At 39.3% G+C, this 12,838-nt stretch overlaps 2 pseudogenes; both read left to right on the top strand.

Moving 5' to 3' along the window:
• The first annotated feature begins 2,892 nt into the window (after positions 1–2,892).
• On the top strand, positions 2,893–4,814 carry LOC108287374 (annotated as a pseudogene).
• A 142-nt stretch (positions 4,815–4,956) lies between these two features.
• LOC108287373 lies at positions 4,957–8,119 on the top strand (annotated as a pseudogene).
• Positions 8,120–12,838: the final 4,719 nt, after the last annotated feature.

Raw genomic sequence — 12,838 nt, 5'->3', positions numbered from 1 at the left:
CTTTGTTGTTTGTTTCCTTTGCTGTGTAGCTTTTTAACTAGATGAGATCCTATTTGTTCATTTTTGCTTTGGCTGCCTGTGCTTTTTTAGGCAAAAAAGCACAAGAACTAAAACAAAAACAAAAACTAAAGAGTTCCCTCAATGTTTTCTTTTAGTAGTTTCATATGGACACATATTTAAATGTTTAATCCATTTTGATTTTTATTTACAGCAATTATTAGAGGTCTAGTTTCACTCCTCTCCATACAGATACACAGTTTTTCCAGCACCATTTATTGAAGAGACTGTTCTTTCCATATATACATATATTACTTTCTTCATTTATTTTTCAAATTGCTTAATCTTGACATGTACGTATGCTACTAATTTTTGTACATTGATCTTGTATTCTGCAACTTTACTGAACTTATCAGTTATGTATTATAGTATTTTGGTGGAGTTTTTAGGTTTTTCCAAATATAAGATAATATCACCTGCAACCAAGGATAATTTGACTTCTTCCTTTCCAATATGGATGCTTTTTATTTCTTTCACTTGTCTGATTGCCCTGGCTAGGACTTCCAGTACTATGTTGAATAACAGTGGTGAAAGTGGGCATCCTTGGTTTTTTTTTTTTTTCCAGATCTCACAGAAAAGGCTTTCAGTTTTTCCCCATTCAGTTTGATACTAGCTGTGGGTCTGTCATATATGGCTTTTATTATATTGAGTTATGTTCCTTCTATGGTCAGTATTTTTTTTTATCATGAAGGGATGTTGAATTTTATCAAATATTTTTTCAGCATCAATTAAAATGATCATATTGTTTTCATCCTTTATTCTGTTGATATGTTGTATCATGTTGACTGACTTGTATATTTCGAACTGTCCTTGCATACCAGAGGTAAATCTCACTTTGTCATGATAAATTGTCTAATGTATTGTTGAATTGGATTTGCTAGTATTTCACTGAGAATTTTTACTTCAATATTCATCAGAGATATTGGCCTGTAGTTTTGTTTATTTATTTTGGACCTGTCTTTGTTTGGTTATGGTATAAGCGTAATACTAGCCTCGTAGAATGAGCTTGAAGGTATTCTCTCCTCCTCTATTTTTCAGAATACTTTAAATAGGATTGGTGCTCTTACTTCTTTTAAATGCTTGGTAAAATTCAGCAGTGAAGCCATTGGATCCAGAGCTATTCTTTGATGAGAATCTTTTTATTATGGCTTTGATCTTGTTGTTTGTTATTGGTATATTCAGTTTTTGAACTTCTTCATGGTTCAATCTTTTAGGTTGTATGTATCTAGGAATGTATGTGTGTCTTCCAGGTTTTCCAATTTATTAGCATCGACTTGCTCATAGTAGACTCTAATGATCCTTTGAAATTCTGCATTATCCACTGTGATGTCTCTTTTTCTCATCTCTCATTTTGTTTATTTAGGTCTCCTCTCTTTTATTCTTTGTTAGTCTGGCTAAATATTGGTCCATTTTGTTATCTTTTCAAAAAAATGACCTTTTGTTTTGCTGATCTTTTGCATTTTTTTGTTCCAATTTCAACCATTTCTGACCTGATCTCTGCTATTTCTGTACTTCTACTAACTTTAGGTTTTATTTCTCTTACTTTTTCAGTTCTTTAAGATGTATCATTAGGTTGTTTATTTGAAATTTTTCTTCTTTTTCGATTTATGGACTTATAAACTACCCTCTTCATACTGCTTTTGCTGAATCCCATAGGTTTTGGTATGCTGTATTTCCATTATCATTTATTTCATGAAATTTTTCAATTTTCTTCTTAATCTCTTCATTGACCCAGTAGTGATTCAGGAGCATATTGTTTAATTTCCATGTGTTCGTATAGTTTCCAAAATTCCTTTTCTTATTAATTTCTAGGTTTATTCCATTGTGGTCAGAGAAGATGCCAGATATTATTTCAATCTTTTCAATGTTTTAAGGCCTTTTTTGTGGCCTAATATATGGGCTTTCCTGGAGAACTATCCACGTGCTCAGAAGAATGTATATTCTGCAGCCATTGTATGAAATGTTCTGTAAATATCCATTAGATCAATTTGGTCTCTAGTACAGATTAAGTTCAATGTTTCTTTGTTGATGTTCTGTCTGGATCATCTGTCCAATGCTAAAAGTGGGATGCTGAAGTTCCCAGCTATTATTGTATTAGGGTTCATCTCTCTCTTTAGCTCTAATGATATTTGCTTTATTTGTCTGGGTGGTCCACTGTTGGGTTGATATATGTTTACAATTGTTAAATTTGCTTGCTTAAAAAGCCCTTTTGCAAGAAAAAAATGTGTCAGTAGAACCAGATTATAATGGGATCCACATGTTAGAACTATCAGACAAAAAATTTAAAATACTATTACTGATATTGTAAAAGCTTTAGGGAAAAAAAACAGAAGGTATGCATGAACAAACATGGAATTTCAACTAATTATCAGTAATTATGTGAACGAAAATGAACTAAACACTGCATTCAAAAGGCAGAAATCAAGAGAATCATTTAAAAAATAAATACAGGCCAGGAGCGGTAGTTCATGTCTATAATCCCAGCAATTTGGGAGGGCGAGGTGGCAGATCACTTGAGTCCAGGAGGTCAAGACAAGCCTGGGAAACATGGTGAAACCCTGCCTCTACTAAAAAATATGAAAAGTTAGCCAGGCATGGTGGCACATGCCTGTGGTCCCAGCTACTCAGGAGGCTGAGGCAGGAGAATCACTTAAACTCAGAGGTGGAAGTTGCGATGGGCCAAGAATGCACAACTGCACTCCAGCCTGGGTGACAGGCAACAGAGGGAGACCCTGTCTCAAAAAATAAATAAATAAATAAAAATTGGGATTCACTGAACTCGCCTGAAGCTCTCGGGATTTCTGTGTCTTTCTCTGTAGTCAGAGCCAAGCCTACATGCCAGCAACCATGTCGAAGGGACCTGCAGTTGGTATTGATCTTGGCACCATCTGCTCTGGTGTGGGTATTTTCCAGCATGCAAAAGTAGAGATAATTGCCAATGATCAGGGAAACCAGAGCACTACAAGCTATGTCACTTTTAAAGACACTGAACAATTGATTGGCGATGCCACAAAGAACCAAATTGCAATGGACCCCACCAACACGGTTTTTAATGCCAAACATCTGATTAAACACAGATTTGATGATGCTGTTGTCCAGTCTGATATGAAGCATTGGCCCTTCATGGTGGTGAATGATGCTGGCGGGCCCAAGGTCCAAGTAGAATACAAGGGAGAGACCAAAAGCTTCTATCCAGAGGAGATATCCTCTATGGTTTTGACAAAGGAAAGGAAATTGCAGAAGCCTACCTTGGGAAGGCTGTTACCAAATGCTGTGGTCATAATGCCACCTTACTGTAATGTCTCTCAGCGTCAGGCTAGCAAAGACACTGGAACTATTGCTCGTCTCAATTATACTTAGAATTATCAATAAGCCAACTGCTGCTGCTATTGCTTATGGCTTAGACAAAAAGGTTGAAGCTGAAAGAAACATGCTGATCTTTGACCTGGGAAGTGGCACTATTGATGTGTCAATCCTCACTATTGAGGATGGAATCCTTGAGGTCAAATCTGCAGCCAGAGATACCCACTTGGGTGGAGAAGATTTTTGACAACTGAATGGGCAACCATTTTATTGCTGAGTTCAAGCACAAGCATAAGAAAGTCATCAGTGAGAACAAGAGGGCTGTAAGACGCCTCCGTACTGCTTGTGAACATGCTAAGTGTACTCTCTCTTCCAGCACTTAGGCCAGTATTGCGATGGATTCTCTCTATGAAGGATTTGACTTCTACACCTCCATTACTTGTGCCGATTTGAAGAATTGAATGCTGACCTGTTCCATAGCACCCTGGACCCCATAGAGAAAGCCCTTCAAGATGCCAAACTAGGCAAGTTGGTGGTTCTACTCATATCTTGGAAATTCAGAAGCTTCCCCAAGACTTTTTCAATGGAAAAGAACTGAACAAGAGCATCAACCTTGATGAAGCTGTTGCTTATGGTGCACCTGTCCAGTCAGCCACCCTATCTAGAAATAAGTCTGAAAATGTTCAAGATTTGCTGCTCTTCGATGTCACTCCTCTTTCCCTTGGTGTTGAAACTGCTAGTGGAGTCATGACTTTCCTCATCAGCCATAATACTACCATTTCTACCAAGCAGACACAGCCCTTCACTACCTATTCTGACAACCAGCCAGAAGGTGTGCTTATTCAGGTTTATGAAGGTGAGGGTGCCATGAGCAACGATAACCTGTTGGCACGTTTGAACTCACAGGCACACCTTCTGCACCCCGTGGTGTTCCTCAGACTGAAGTCACTTTTGCTATTGATCCCAATGGCATCCTCAATGTCTCTGCTGTGGACAAGTGTACAGGAAAAGAGAACAAGATCAATATCACTAATGAAAAGGGCCATTTGAGCAAGGAAGACACTGAACGTATGGTCCAGGAAGATGAGAAGTACAAAGCTGAGGATGAGAAGCAGAGGGACAAAGTGTCATCCAAGAATTCACGAGTCTTATGCATTCAACATGAAAACAACTGTCAAAGATGAGAAATTTCAAGGCAAGATTAATGATGAGGGCAAACAGAAGATTCTGGACAAAGTGTAATGAAATTATCAACTGGCTTGATAAGAATCACACTGCTGAGAAGGAAGAATCTGAACATCAGCAGAAAGAGTTGGAGAAAGTCTGCAACCCCATCATTACTGTACCAGGGTTCAGGAGGCATGCCAGGAGGAATGTCTGGGAGATTCCCTGGTGGGGGAGCTCCTCCCTCTGGGGGTGCTTCCTCAGGGCCCACCGTTGAAGAGGTTGATTAAGCCAATATAAATATATATGTAGCATTGTTCCACACATGTAAAACATTGAAGGACCTAAATTTGTAGCAAACTCTATGGCAGTTTGTAAAAGTTCAGCTGCTATGGTCAGTTACTGGGCATTGTCAATACTTGACTATGGAATATGTGTTCAGAGGAAGGAAGTAATGTTGCACTTTATAAGCACTGTATTATAAGTGTAAAATGCAATGTGTAAAATAAAACTATTTAAAATTGGCACCAAAAATAATTTTTAAACTTTAAATTCAAATAATGCATATAGTTTAACTGTGAAAAAATTAAAAAGGTATACCAGGCCGGGCACGGTGGCTCATGTCTGTAATCCCAGCACCTTGAGAGGCCGAGGCAGGTGGATCATAGGGTCAGGAGTTCAAGACCAGCCTGACCAACATGGTGAAACGCTGTCTCTACTAAAAGTACAAATATTAGCTGGGTGTGCTTGTGCATGCCTGTAATCCCAGCTACTCAGGAGGCTGAGGCAGGAGAATCACTTGAACCTGGGAGGCGGAGGTTGCAGTGAGCTGAGTGCATGCCACTGCACTCCAGCCTGGGTAGAAAGAGTACCCAAAAGATAGGTGATATATCAATATCAGAAAATAAACTTTAATATAAAAATTGTTACTAGAGACAAAGAAGAATATTTTGCATGAAATTTGAAGAATTTAAAGGGAAATAGACAATTCAAGAATAATAATTGGAGACTTCAGTAGCCGCTTTCAATAAAGAGTAGAACAGCTAGATCAAGAATCAACAAGGAAATAAAAGAATTCAAAAATGCCATAAATCCACTGAATCTACCAAACATCTACAAAATATGTTATTCAACATTAACAGAAGACACTCTTCTCAAATTCTCATGAACCATCTTCTAGGATAGGCCCTCCATTAGATGATAAACTAAGCCTCAACAAATGTTCAAAGACTGAAATCAATAAAGCATGTTCTTTGTTCTTCAAATACAATGGAATAAAACTAGAAATCAATAACAGTAGGAAATTTGGAAATTCACAAACGTGGGAATTAAACAAAACACTCCTAAGTGAAAAATGGGTCAAACAAAAATCAAAATGGAGAGTAGAAAACACTTTGAGACAGATAAAAATGAAAATACTATATACAAAAATACATTGCATGCAATTAAGGCAGTGTTCAAGACCCTAACATCCCACCTTATAAACAGAAAACTAAAGTCAATTTTCTGGAAGAATTATAATGAAAAAGATGACAATGATATGTTAGCAAGGATGTGAAGAAATTGAAAACCTCATATTTTGTTAGTGGGAATGTAAAATGGTAGTGTTACACTGGAAAACTGTTATAAAGTGTCCCGAAATGTTGAACACAAAGTTCACATATCACCTAGTAATTCCACTTTTATGTACGAACCAGAGTAATGAAAACATATGTTCACAGAAACATTTGTATAAATGTTTAGGGCATCATAGCAGAACTATTTGTGACAGCCAAAAAGTAGAAAATCCTAAATCCCATCAACTGGTGATTGAATAAACAAAATGTGACACATCCGTACAATAGAATATTCTTTGCCAATGAAAAATTAAATAATGATAAATGCTACAATATGGATGAACTTTGAAAACGTTACGTTAAGTAAAAGAAGTCAGACACAAAAGGTCACATATTATTCCATTTATATCAAATGTTCAGAAAAAGGAAATCCTTAGAGACAATGCGTTAATTACTGTTTGCCAGTGGCTGAGTAAAAGGAGAAATAAGAAGTGATTGCTTTTTATTCTTATTCTCACGCGCCATCCGGCCCACAGCTCTCTCTGCTTCCTCACCACACCCGGAGGAGTCGGGGCGTCGGGGCGGAGCCCTAGCTGGCCTGGTCAGGGCGTGCGCATCGGGCAGGCAGAAGACTGATCCCGGGCAGCAGCCGCCGCCTCAGCCCCCCAAGGCCAATGGCAGCCGCCTGCGTACGCCGCCCCCCCCAGGGGCAGGGCCCGCAATCAGGACCCTGGGGCAGCTGGCACTCGCGACAGGTTCCACCTGCCGAGCATCAGGTCGTGCACATCCGCTGGGACCAGAAGACCGACCTGGAGGCGCTCTTCAACACCATCATGAACCCCGAGAAAGCCAGCATGCCCCAGACCGTGCCCATGAGGCTCTGGAAGCTGCCCAACTCCTTTTTCAAGCCGAGGCCAAATCCCACTCCCCACCGGCCAGCACTGATGGAGGCACTGCAGGAGCCCTGACTCCACAGCACGCTCCAGCTCATTCCCCTCCAGCTTTCCACAGTTGGGAGCTGGAGGACACTGACCTCCACTGGAGTAGACTCTGGCCCAGCAGCTACACCCACAGCTCAGCATCTTCCACACTCTTCTTTTGAGACACCTGATGATGTACCTCTGCCAGCAGCTTGGGAGATGGCGAAGACATCTTCTGGTCAGAGATACTTCTTAAATCACGTCGATCAGACAACAACATGGCAGGACCCCAGGAAGGCCATGCTGTCTCCGATGAACGTTACAGCCTCCACCAGTCCACCAGAGCAGCAGAATATGATGAACTCGGCCTCAGGTCCTCTTCCTGTTGGATGGGAATGAGCCATGACTCAGGATGGAGAAATGTACTATATAAACTGTAAGAACAAGACCACCTCTTCGGTAGACCCAAGGCTTGAGCCTCGTTTTGCCACGAACCAGAAAATCAGAGCGCTCCAGTGAAACAGCCACCACCCCCGGCTCCCCAGAGCCCACAGGGAGGCGTTTTGCGTGGCAGCAACTCCAACCAGCAGCAACTGCAGAAGGAGAAGCTGCAGCTAAAACAGCAAGAACTGCTTGGGCAGGAGTTAGCACTGCATAGCCAGTTACCAACGCTGGAGCAGGACGGTGGGACTCAAAATCCAGTGTCTTCTCCTGGGATGTCTCAGGAATTGAGAACAGTGATGACCAACAACAGCCCAGATCCTTTCCTTAACGGTGGCACCTATCACTCTCAAGATGAGATTATAGACAGTGGACGAAACATGAGCAGCTAGTGTCCTTCGCACCCCAGATGACTTCCAGAACAGCATTGATGAGATGGATACAGGTGACACTATCAACCAAAACCCTGCCCTCACAGCAGAACCGTTTCCCAGACTACCTTGAAACCATTCCTGGACAAATGTGGACCTTGGGACACTGGAAGGAAATGGAATGAACATAGGAGAGGAGTTGATGCCAAGTCTGTAGGAAGCTTTGAGTTCTGACATCCTTCATGACGTGGAGTCTGTTTTGGCTGCAACCAAGCTACATAAAGAAAGCTTTCTTACATGGTTATAGAGCCCTAGGGTAGACTGAATTCTAAATCTGTGAAGGATCTAAGTAGACACATGCACCTGAAATTTCCACAGGCCAGTTGCGGTTTTCTGCCTAATACAGAAAAAGATGAGCAAACATCTATCAAGATATATTATTCCTCAATTTTGCTCTTCCTTGTCCAGTGCTGCTGTTAATGTTACTGCTGACCTCTTTCACAGTTGCCTCTAAAGAATCAAAAACAAACAACAAACAAAAAACCAAAAAAGAAAAACAAAGAAAAAACTTTTTGTTTCTTTTGCTATTATAACTACTGTTCATTTTGGGGGCCGGGGGAAGTGAGCCTGTTTGGATGATGGATGCTATTCCTCTCACCCAGTTAAACCAATCGTTTTAACTAAATACTCAGAAGTCAGATGCTTCATGTCACAGCATTTAGTTTGTTCAACAATTATTTCTTCAGCTGCCTTTGGCCAGTGGAAAAACATGATTTACTGGTCTGACAAGCCAAAAATGTTATATCTGATATTTAGCACTTAATGCTGATTTGAAGAGATAGCTGAAACCAAGGCTGAACACCGTTTTACCTTCAGAATTTCCTTTCCTCCTAGTGCCATCATTAGTCACATAGTGACCTTGATTTTATTTTAGGAGTTTATAAGGCATGAGAGAATTTCCAAAGAAATATATTAATTATTGTCACACACCCTAGTATAGGTTTTGGTGGATAATTTTGTGGGCGTGTACTTGGTTTTGTTTTGTTTTGTTTGGGGGGGGTTGGTTGGTTGATTGGAACCTAGGCAAATGACCCTATTAGTGAATCTGTTCATAATTGTAGTTTGGAATTTTAGTTGTTTTGGTAAAATCATCTTCATTTCCTGTTTTTTTTCTTTTTTTACCACCTTATTTAAATGCTGATTATCTGCTCTCTCTCTTTTATATACATACACACACACAAACATAACATTTATGATAATGTGGTAGCAGAATGGACCTTTTTTTTAGGTTTTCCTACTTTCCAGTTAATTTTTTAAATCGTAGCGCTTTTTATACATTTAGAATACATGACTGGGCTGGGCGCAGTGGCTCACGCCTATAATCCCAGCGCTTTGGGAGGCCGAGGCGGGTGGATCATGAGGTCAAGAGATCGAGACCATTCTAGTCAACATGGTGAAACCCTGTCTCTACTAAAAATACAAAAATTAGCTGGGCATGGTGGCGTGCACCTGTAGTCCCAGCTACTTAGGAGGCTGAGTCAGGAGAATTGCTTGAACCCAGGAGGCAGAGGCTACAGTGAGCCAAGATCGCACCATTGCACTCCAGCCTGGGTAACAAGAGTGAAACTCCGTCTCAAAAAAAAGAATACATGACTGGTAGTTTATATTTCACTGATGGTTTAAATACATATAATTATACCTCAATACAGCTAAAAACTATATATATATATATATATATATATATATATATATATATATATATATATATACTAGAAACAAAACACAGTAACACAGATGCAGACTACTTTCAATGAACTCATTGGTAGACTCAACACAGCTTATGAAAACAATCAATGAACTTAAATATAGGTAAATAGAAATTACTCAAACTGAAAAGAAAAGAAAAAGAATAAAAATATATTTCAAAAATGCAGAGAAAATATAGAATTTTTTAGACTAACAAAAACTGAAAATCATTTTCTATAGAATTATACTAAACAAAATGTTAAAGTTATGCAGAAGAAACCTATCTGACATAAACTTGTGCCTGCATAAAAATTAAAGAGCACTTGAAATCACAGTGGCTCATGCTTGTAATCCCAGCACGTTGGGAGGCCAAGGTGGGCAGATCACCTCAGGTCAGGCGTTCAAGACCAGCCTGGTCAACATGGTAAAACCCCATCTCTACTTAAAATACAAAAATTAGCCAGTGTGGTGGCTTACGCCTGTAGTCCCAGCTGCTTGAGAGACTGAGACCAGAGAATTGCTTGAACCTCGGAGGTGGAAGTTGCAGTGAGCTGAGATCATGCCACTGCACTTCAGCCTGGGCATCAGAGCAAGACTCCATCTCAAAAAAAAAGGTAAATGTAAAATTTAGTTTTTAACTTACTTTTAATTTCTCTAAGAGATAACTGTGTGCCCTGATGCTGGGTAAAATGGAGCATGCCTGCTCTACCTTGTCTCTCTAGCTAAATGCAAATAGAAAAGATGGACAGAATGCAAGTAATGTTTGACAATGCAGGCAAGTTCAGAATGGAAATCATCAAGTTGGAACAACTATATGAGAACTCTGAAAAGTTAATAAGAGCAGTCAGATCATGGAAGAAGCATTGAATTGAAACTGCTATCAATCTGGCACCGTTTCCCACTGATCTGAATACAAAAATGTAGTATGCAACCTGGAAGCGTACACTTAGATAAAGAAAGAAAGAAAGAAACCTAGGAGTGGCCCTCTAATACTAGCACACAGAGTAGCAAAAAGAAACTTGTAATGCCCAGGGAATGTAGATATCAATTAGCTTTTATTCTGTCATATGATCTCTTATACCACAGCCCCGAAGCAATCCTGTGGTGACAGTGGCAAAAGCCACAACAGAAAATGGTTTGAACCAAATCTCCAAGAAAGGAAATTTTCCACTCCGGTCAGAGAACTCCAGTGCCTTTTCTCCCCGCTGTCTCTGTCCTTTCACCACTTGACCCGAAATGTGGATGCAATTACAAAAGTTTGTGAGAGTGTATGTTAAATAAAACCCCAGCTTTCTGGCTGGAGGACCAAAAGAGGAGCCCTAGAAAATAAAAAAGTACCAGACATAGAGAAGCTCAGCAAATCAATCCTAGAAATTTGCTTATAAACACCTGGGTTCACCCCTAAGTTATACATACATGAATCTGTTCATAATTAGTATACAGAAAACTTTAAAAGTAAAGTAAACCTGGGGTCCCAGAGAGAACAATAATCGGTATACATAGAGAATACATGTAAATAATCACAAAGTCTAGCTGACATTGGAATTGCAGGTGGTAGAAGGTAGGTTAGAACTCTCAGCCTGAACTCAGACCTCGTCAACTGCCTCCTAAAACAAAAATATCAACATACTCATAATATTTTTAAAAGGCCTCCAAATACCATAATATTCAAAATACCTAAAACACAAACCAAAATTACATGGCATCTAAAGATCTAGAAAAATATTAAAAGGAAAATCAACATATACCAATATTAAGGTAACAAAGATTTAGAATTATCTAATAAAGACTTACAGGTATAGGCTACTACAGATGTGGTAGCTTACACCTGTAATCCCACCACTTTGGGAGGCCCAAGGCAGGAGGATCACTTGAGCCCAGGAGTTTGAGGCCTGGGCAATGTGACAAGACCCCATCTCTACAGAAATTTTTAAAATTAGCTGAGTGTGGTATTGCACATCTGTAATCTCAGTTGCTCAGGAGGCTGAGGTGGGAGGATCACCTGAGCCCAGGAGTTTGAGGTTGCAGTGTGCTATGATTGCACCACTGCATTACAGCCTGCACAACAGAATGAGACCCATCTCTTAAAAAAAAATAAGGGCTTGAAAGCAATTACTTATTGTTATTATTACAAATACTTCAACACAATTAAAATCAATAGAAAGCTAGAAACAACAACAAAAAATGTGCTTATGTGACGAAGAATCACAAAATGACAATTTAATGACAATGTAATTTAAATTTTAAAAGGACATAAAAATATGACAGCATTAAGCTCATTGAATAGAATGAATAGAAGAACACGAACAAAAAGAAAACCAGAGTGGAGATATTAATATCAGACAAAACAAATTTCAGAGCAAAGAAAGTCAAAAAGGAATGAGAGACATTTCATAATCACAAAAAGGTCAATATTGCAAGAAGATATTATAATCCTAAACGGGTATACCCCTAACAACAGAGCTTCAAAATACAAAAAGAAAAACTGACAAAACTTGAAGAAGCATTAGACAAATCTACAATTATCATTGTATATTTAGACACACAGATCTCAGTAAGAAATAGAACTAATGGAAGAATCAGCAATAATACGGAAAAACCGAACACCATTATCAAAATCCTGGACATAATTGACACTTAAAGAACCCTTCACTCCATAACATTCTTCTCAAGAACACAAGGAACGTTCACCAAGATAGACCCTATCCTGACTTTAAAATGAACCTCAACAAATTTAAAAGAATTGAACTCACACAAAGGGTGCTCTCAGATTCTTATATAATTAGACTAGAAACCAATAACAGCAAGACAACAGAAAATTTTCCAAAACTTTGGAAATTAAACAGCACACTTCTAAATTATCCATGCTCCAAAGAGAAACTTCTAGGAAAATTACCAAATATTTTTAACTGAACATAAATGAAATACAACATATCAAAAATTGTGGGATGTCAGTAAGGTAGAATCTACAGGAACACTCCACCATGTATTTAATGTGGTCAGCATCATTCTGATTCTAAAGGGAGACGAAGACATTTAAAGAAAAGAAAACTATAGACATACCTCTTGTGAACATAGATGCAAAGTTAGGGGAGTAAGAAAAAACAAGCCGCTGTCCCCACCCACCGTTCCCTGAAGGAACAGGACCGCACCAAAAAAGAGGGGAGTTTTTGAGCAGTCTGCTGTTGCCACTCACAGAAGCAAAAGAACTGGACCAGATCTCCACGCTTTCATACACATGATCTCCCTCTATCTCAATCAGAGGAACTTCCAAGGAGAC

The sequence above is a fragment of the Cebus imitator genome, unplaced genomic scaffold (genome assembly GCF_001604975.1).
Source record: "Cebus imitator isolate Cc_AM_T3 unplaced genomic scaffold, Cebus_imitator-1.0 Scaffold341, whole genome shotgun sequence".
Classification (NCBI taxonomy): Eukaryota; Metazoa; Chordata; class Mammalia; order Primates; family Cebidae; genus Cebus; species Cebus imitator.
Note: the sequence above shows the minus strand (reverse complement) of the source record. Positions and strands in the feature narration are given on the sequence as shown.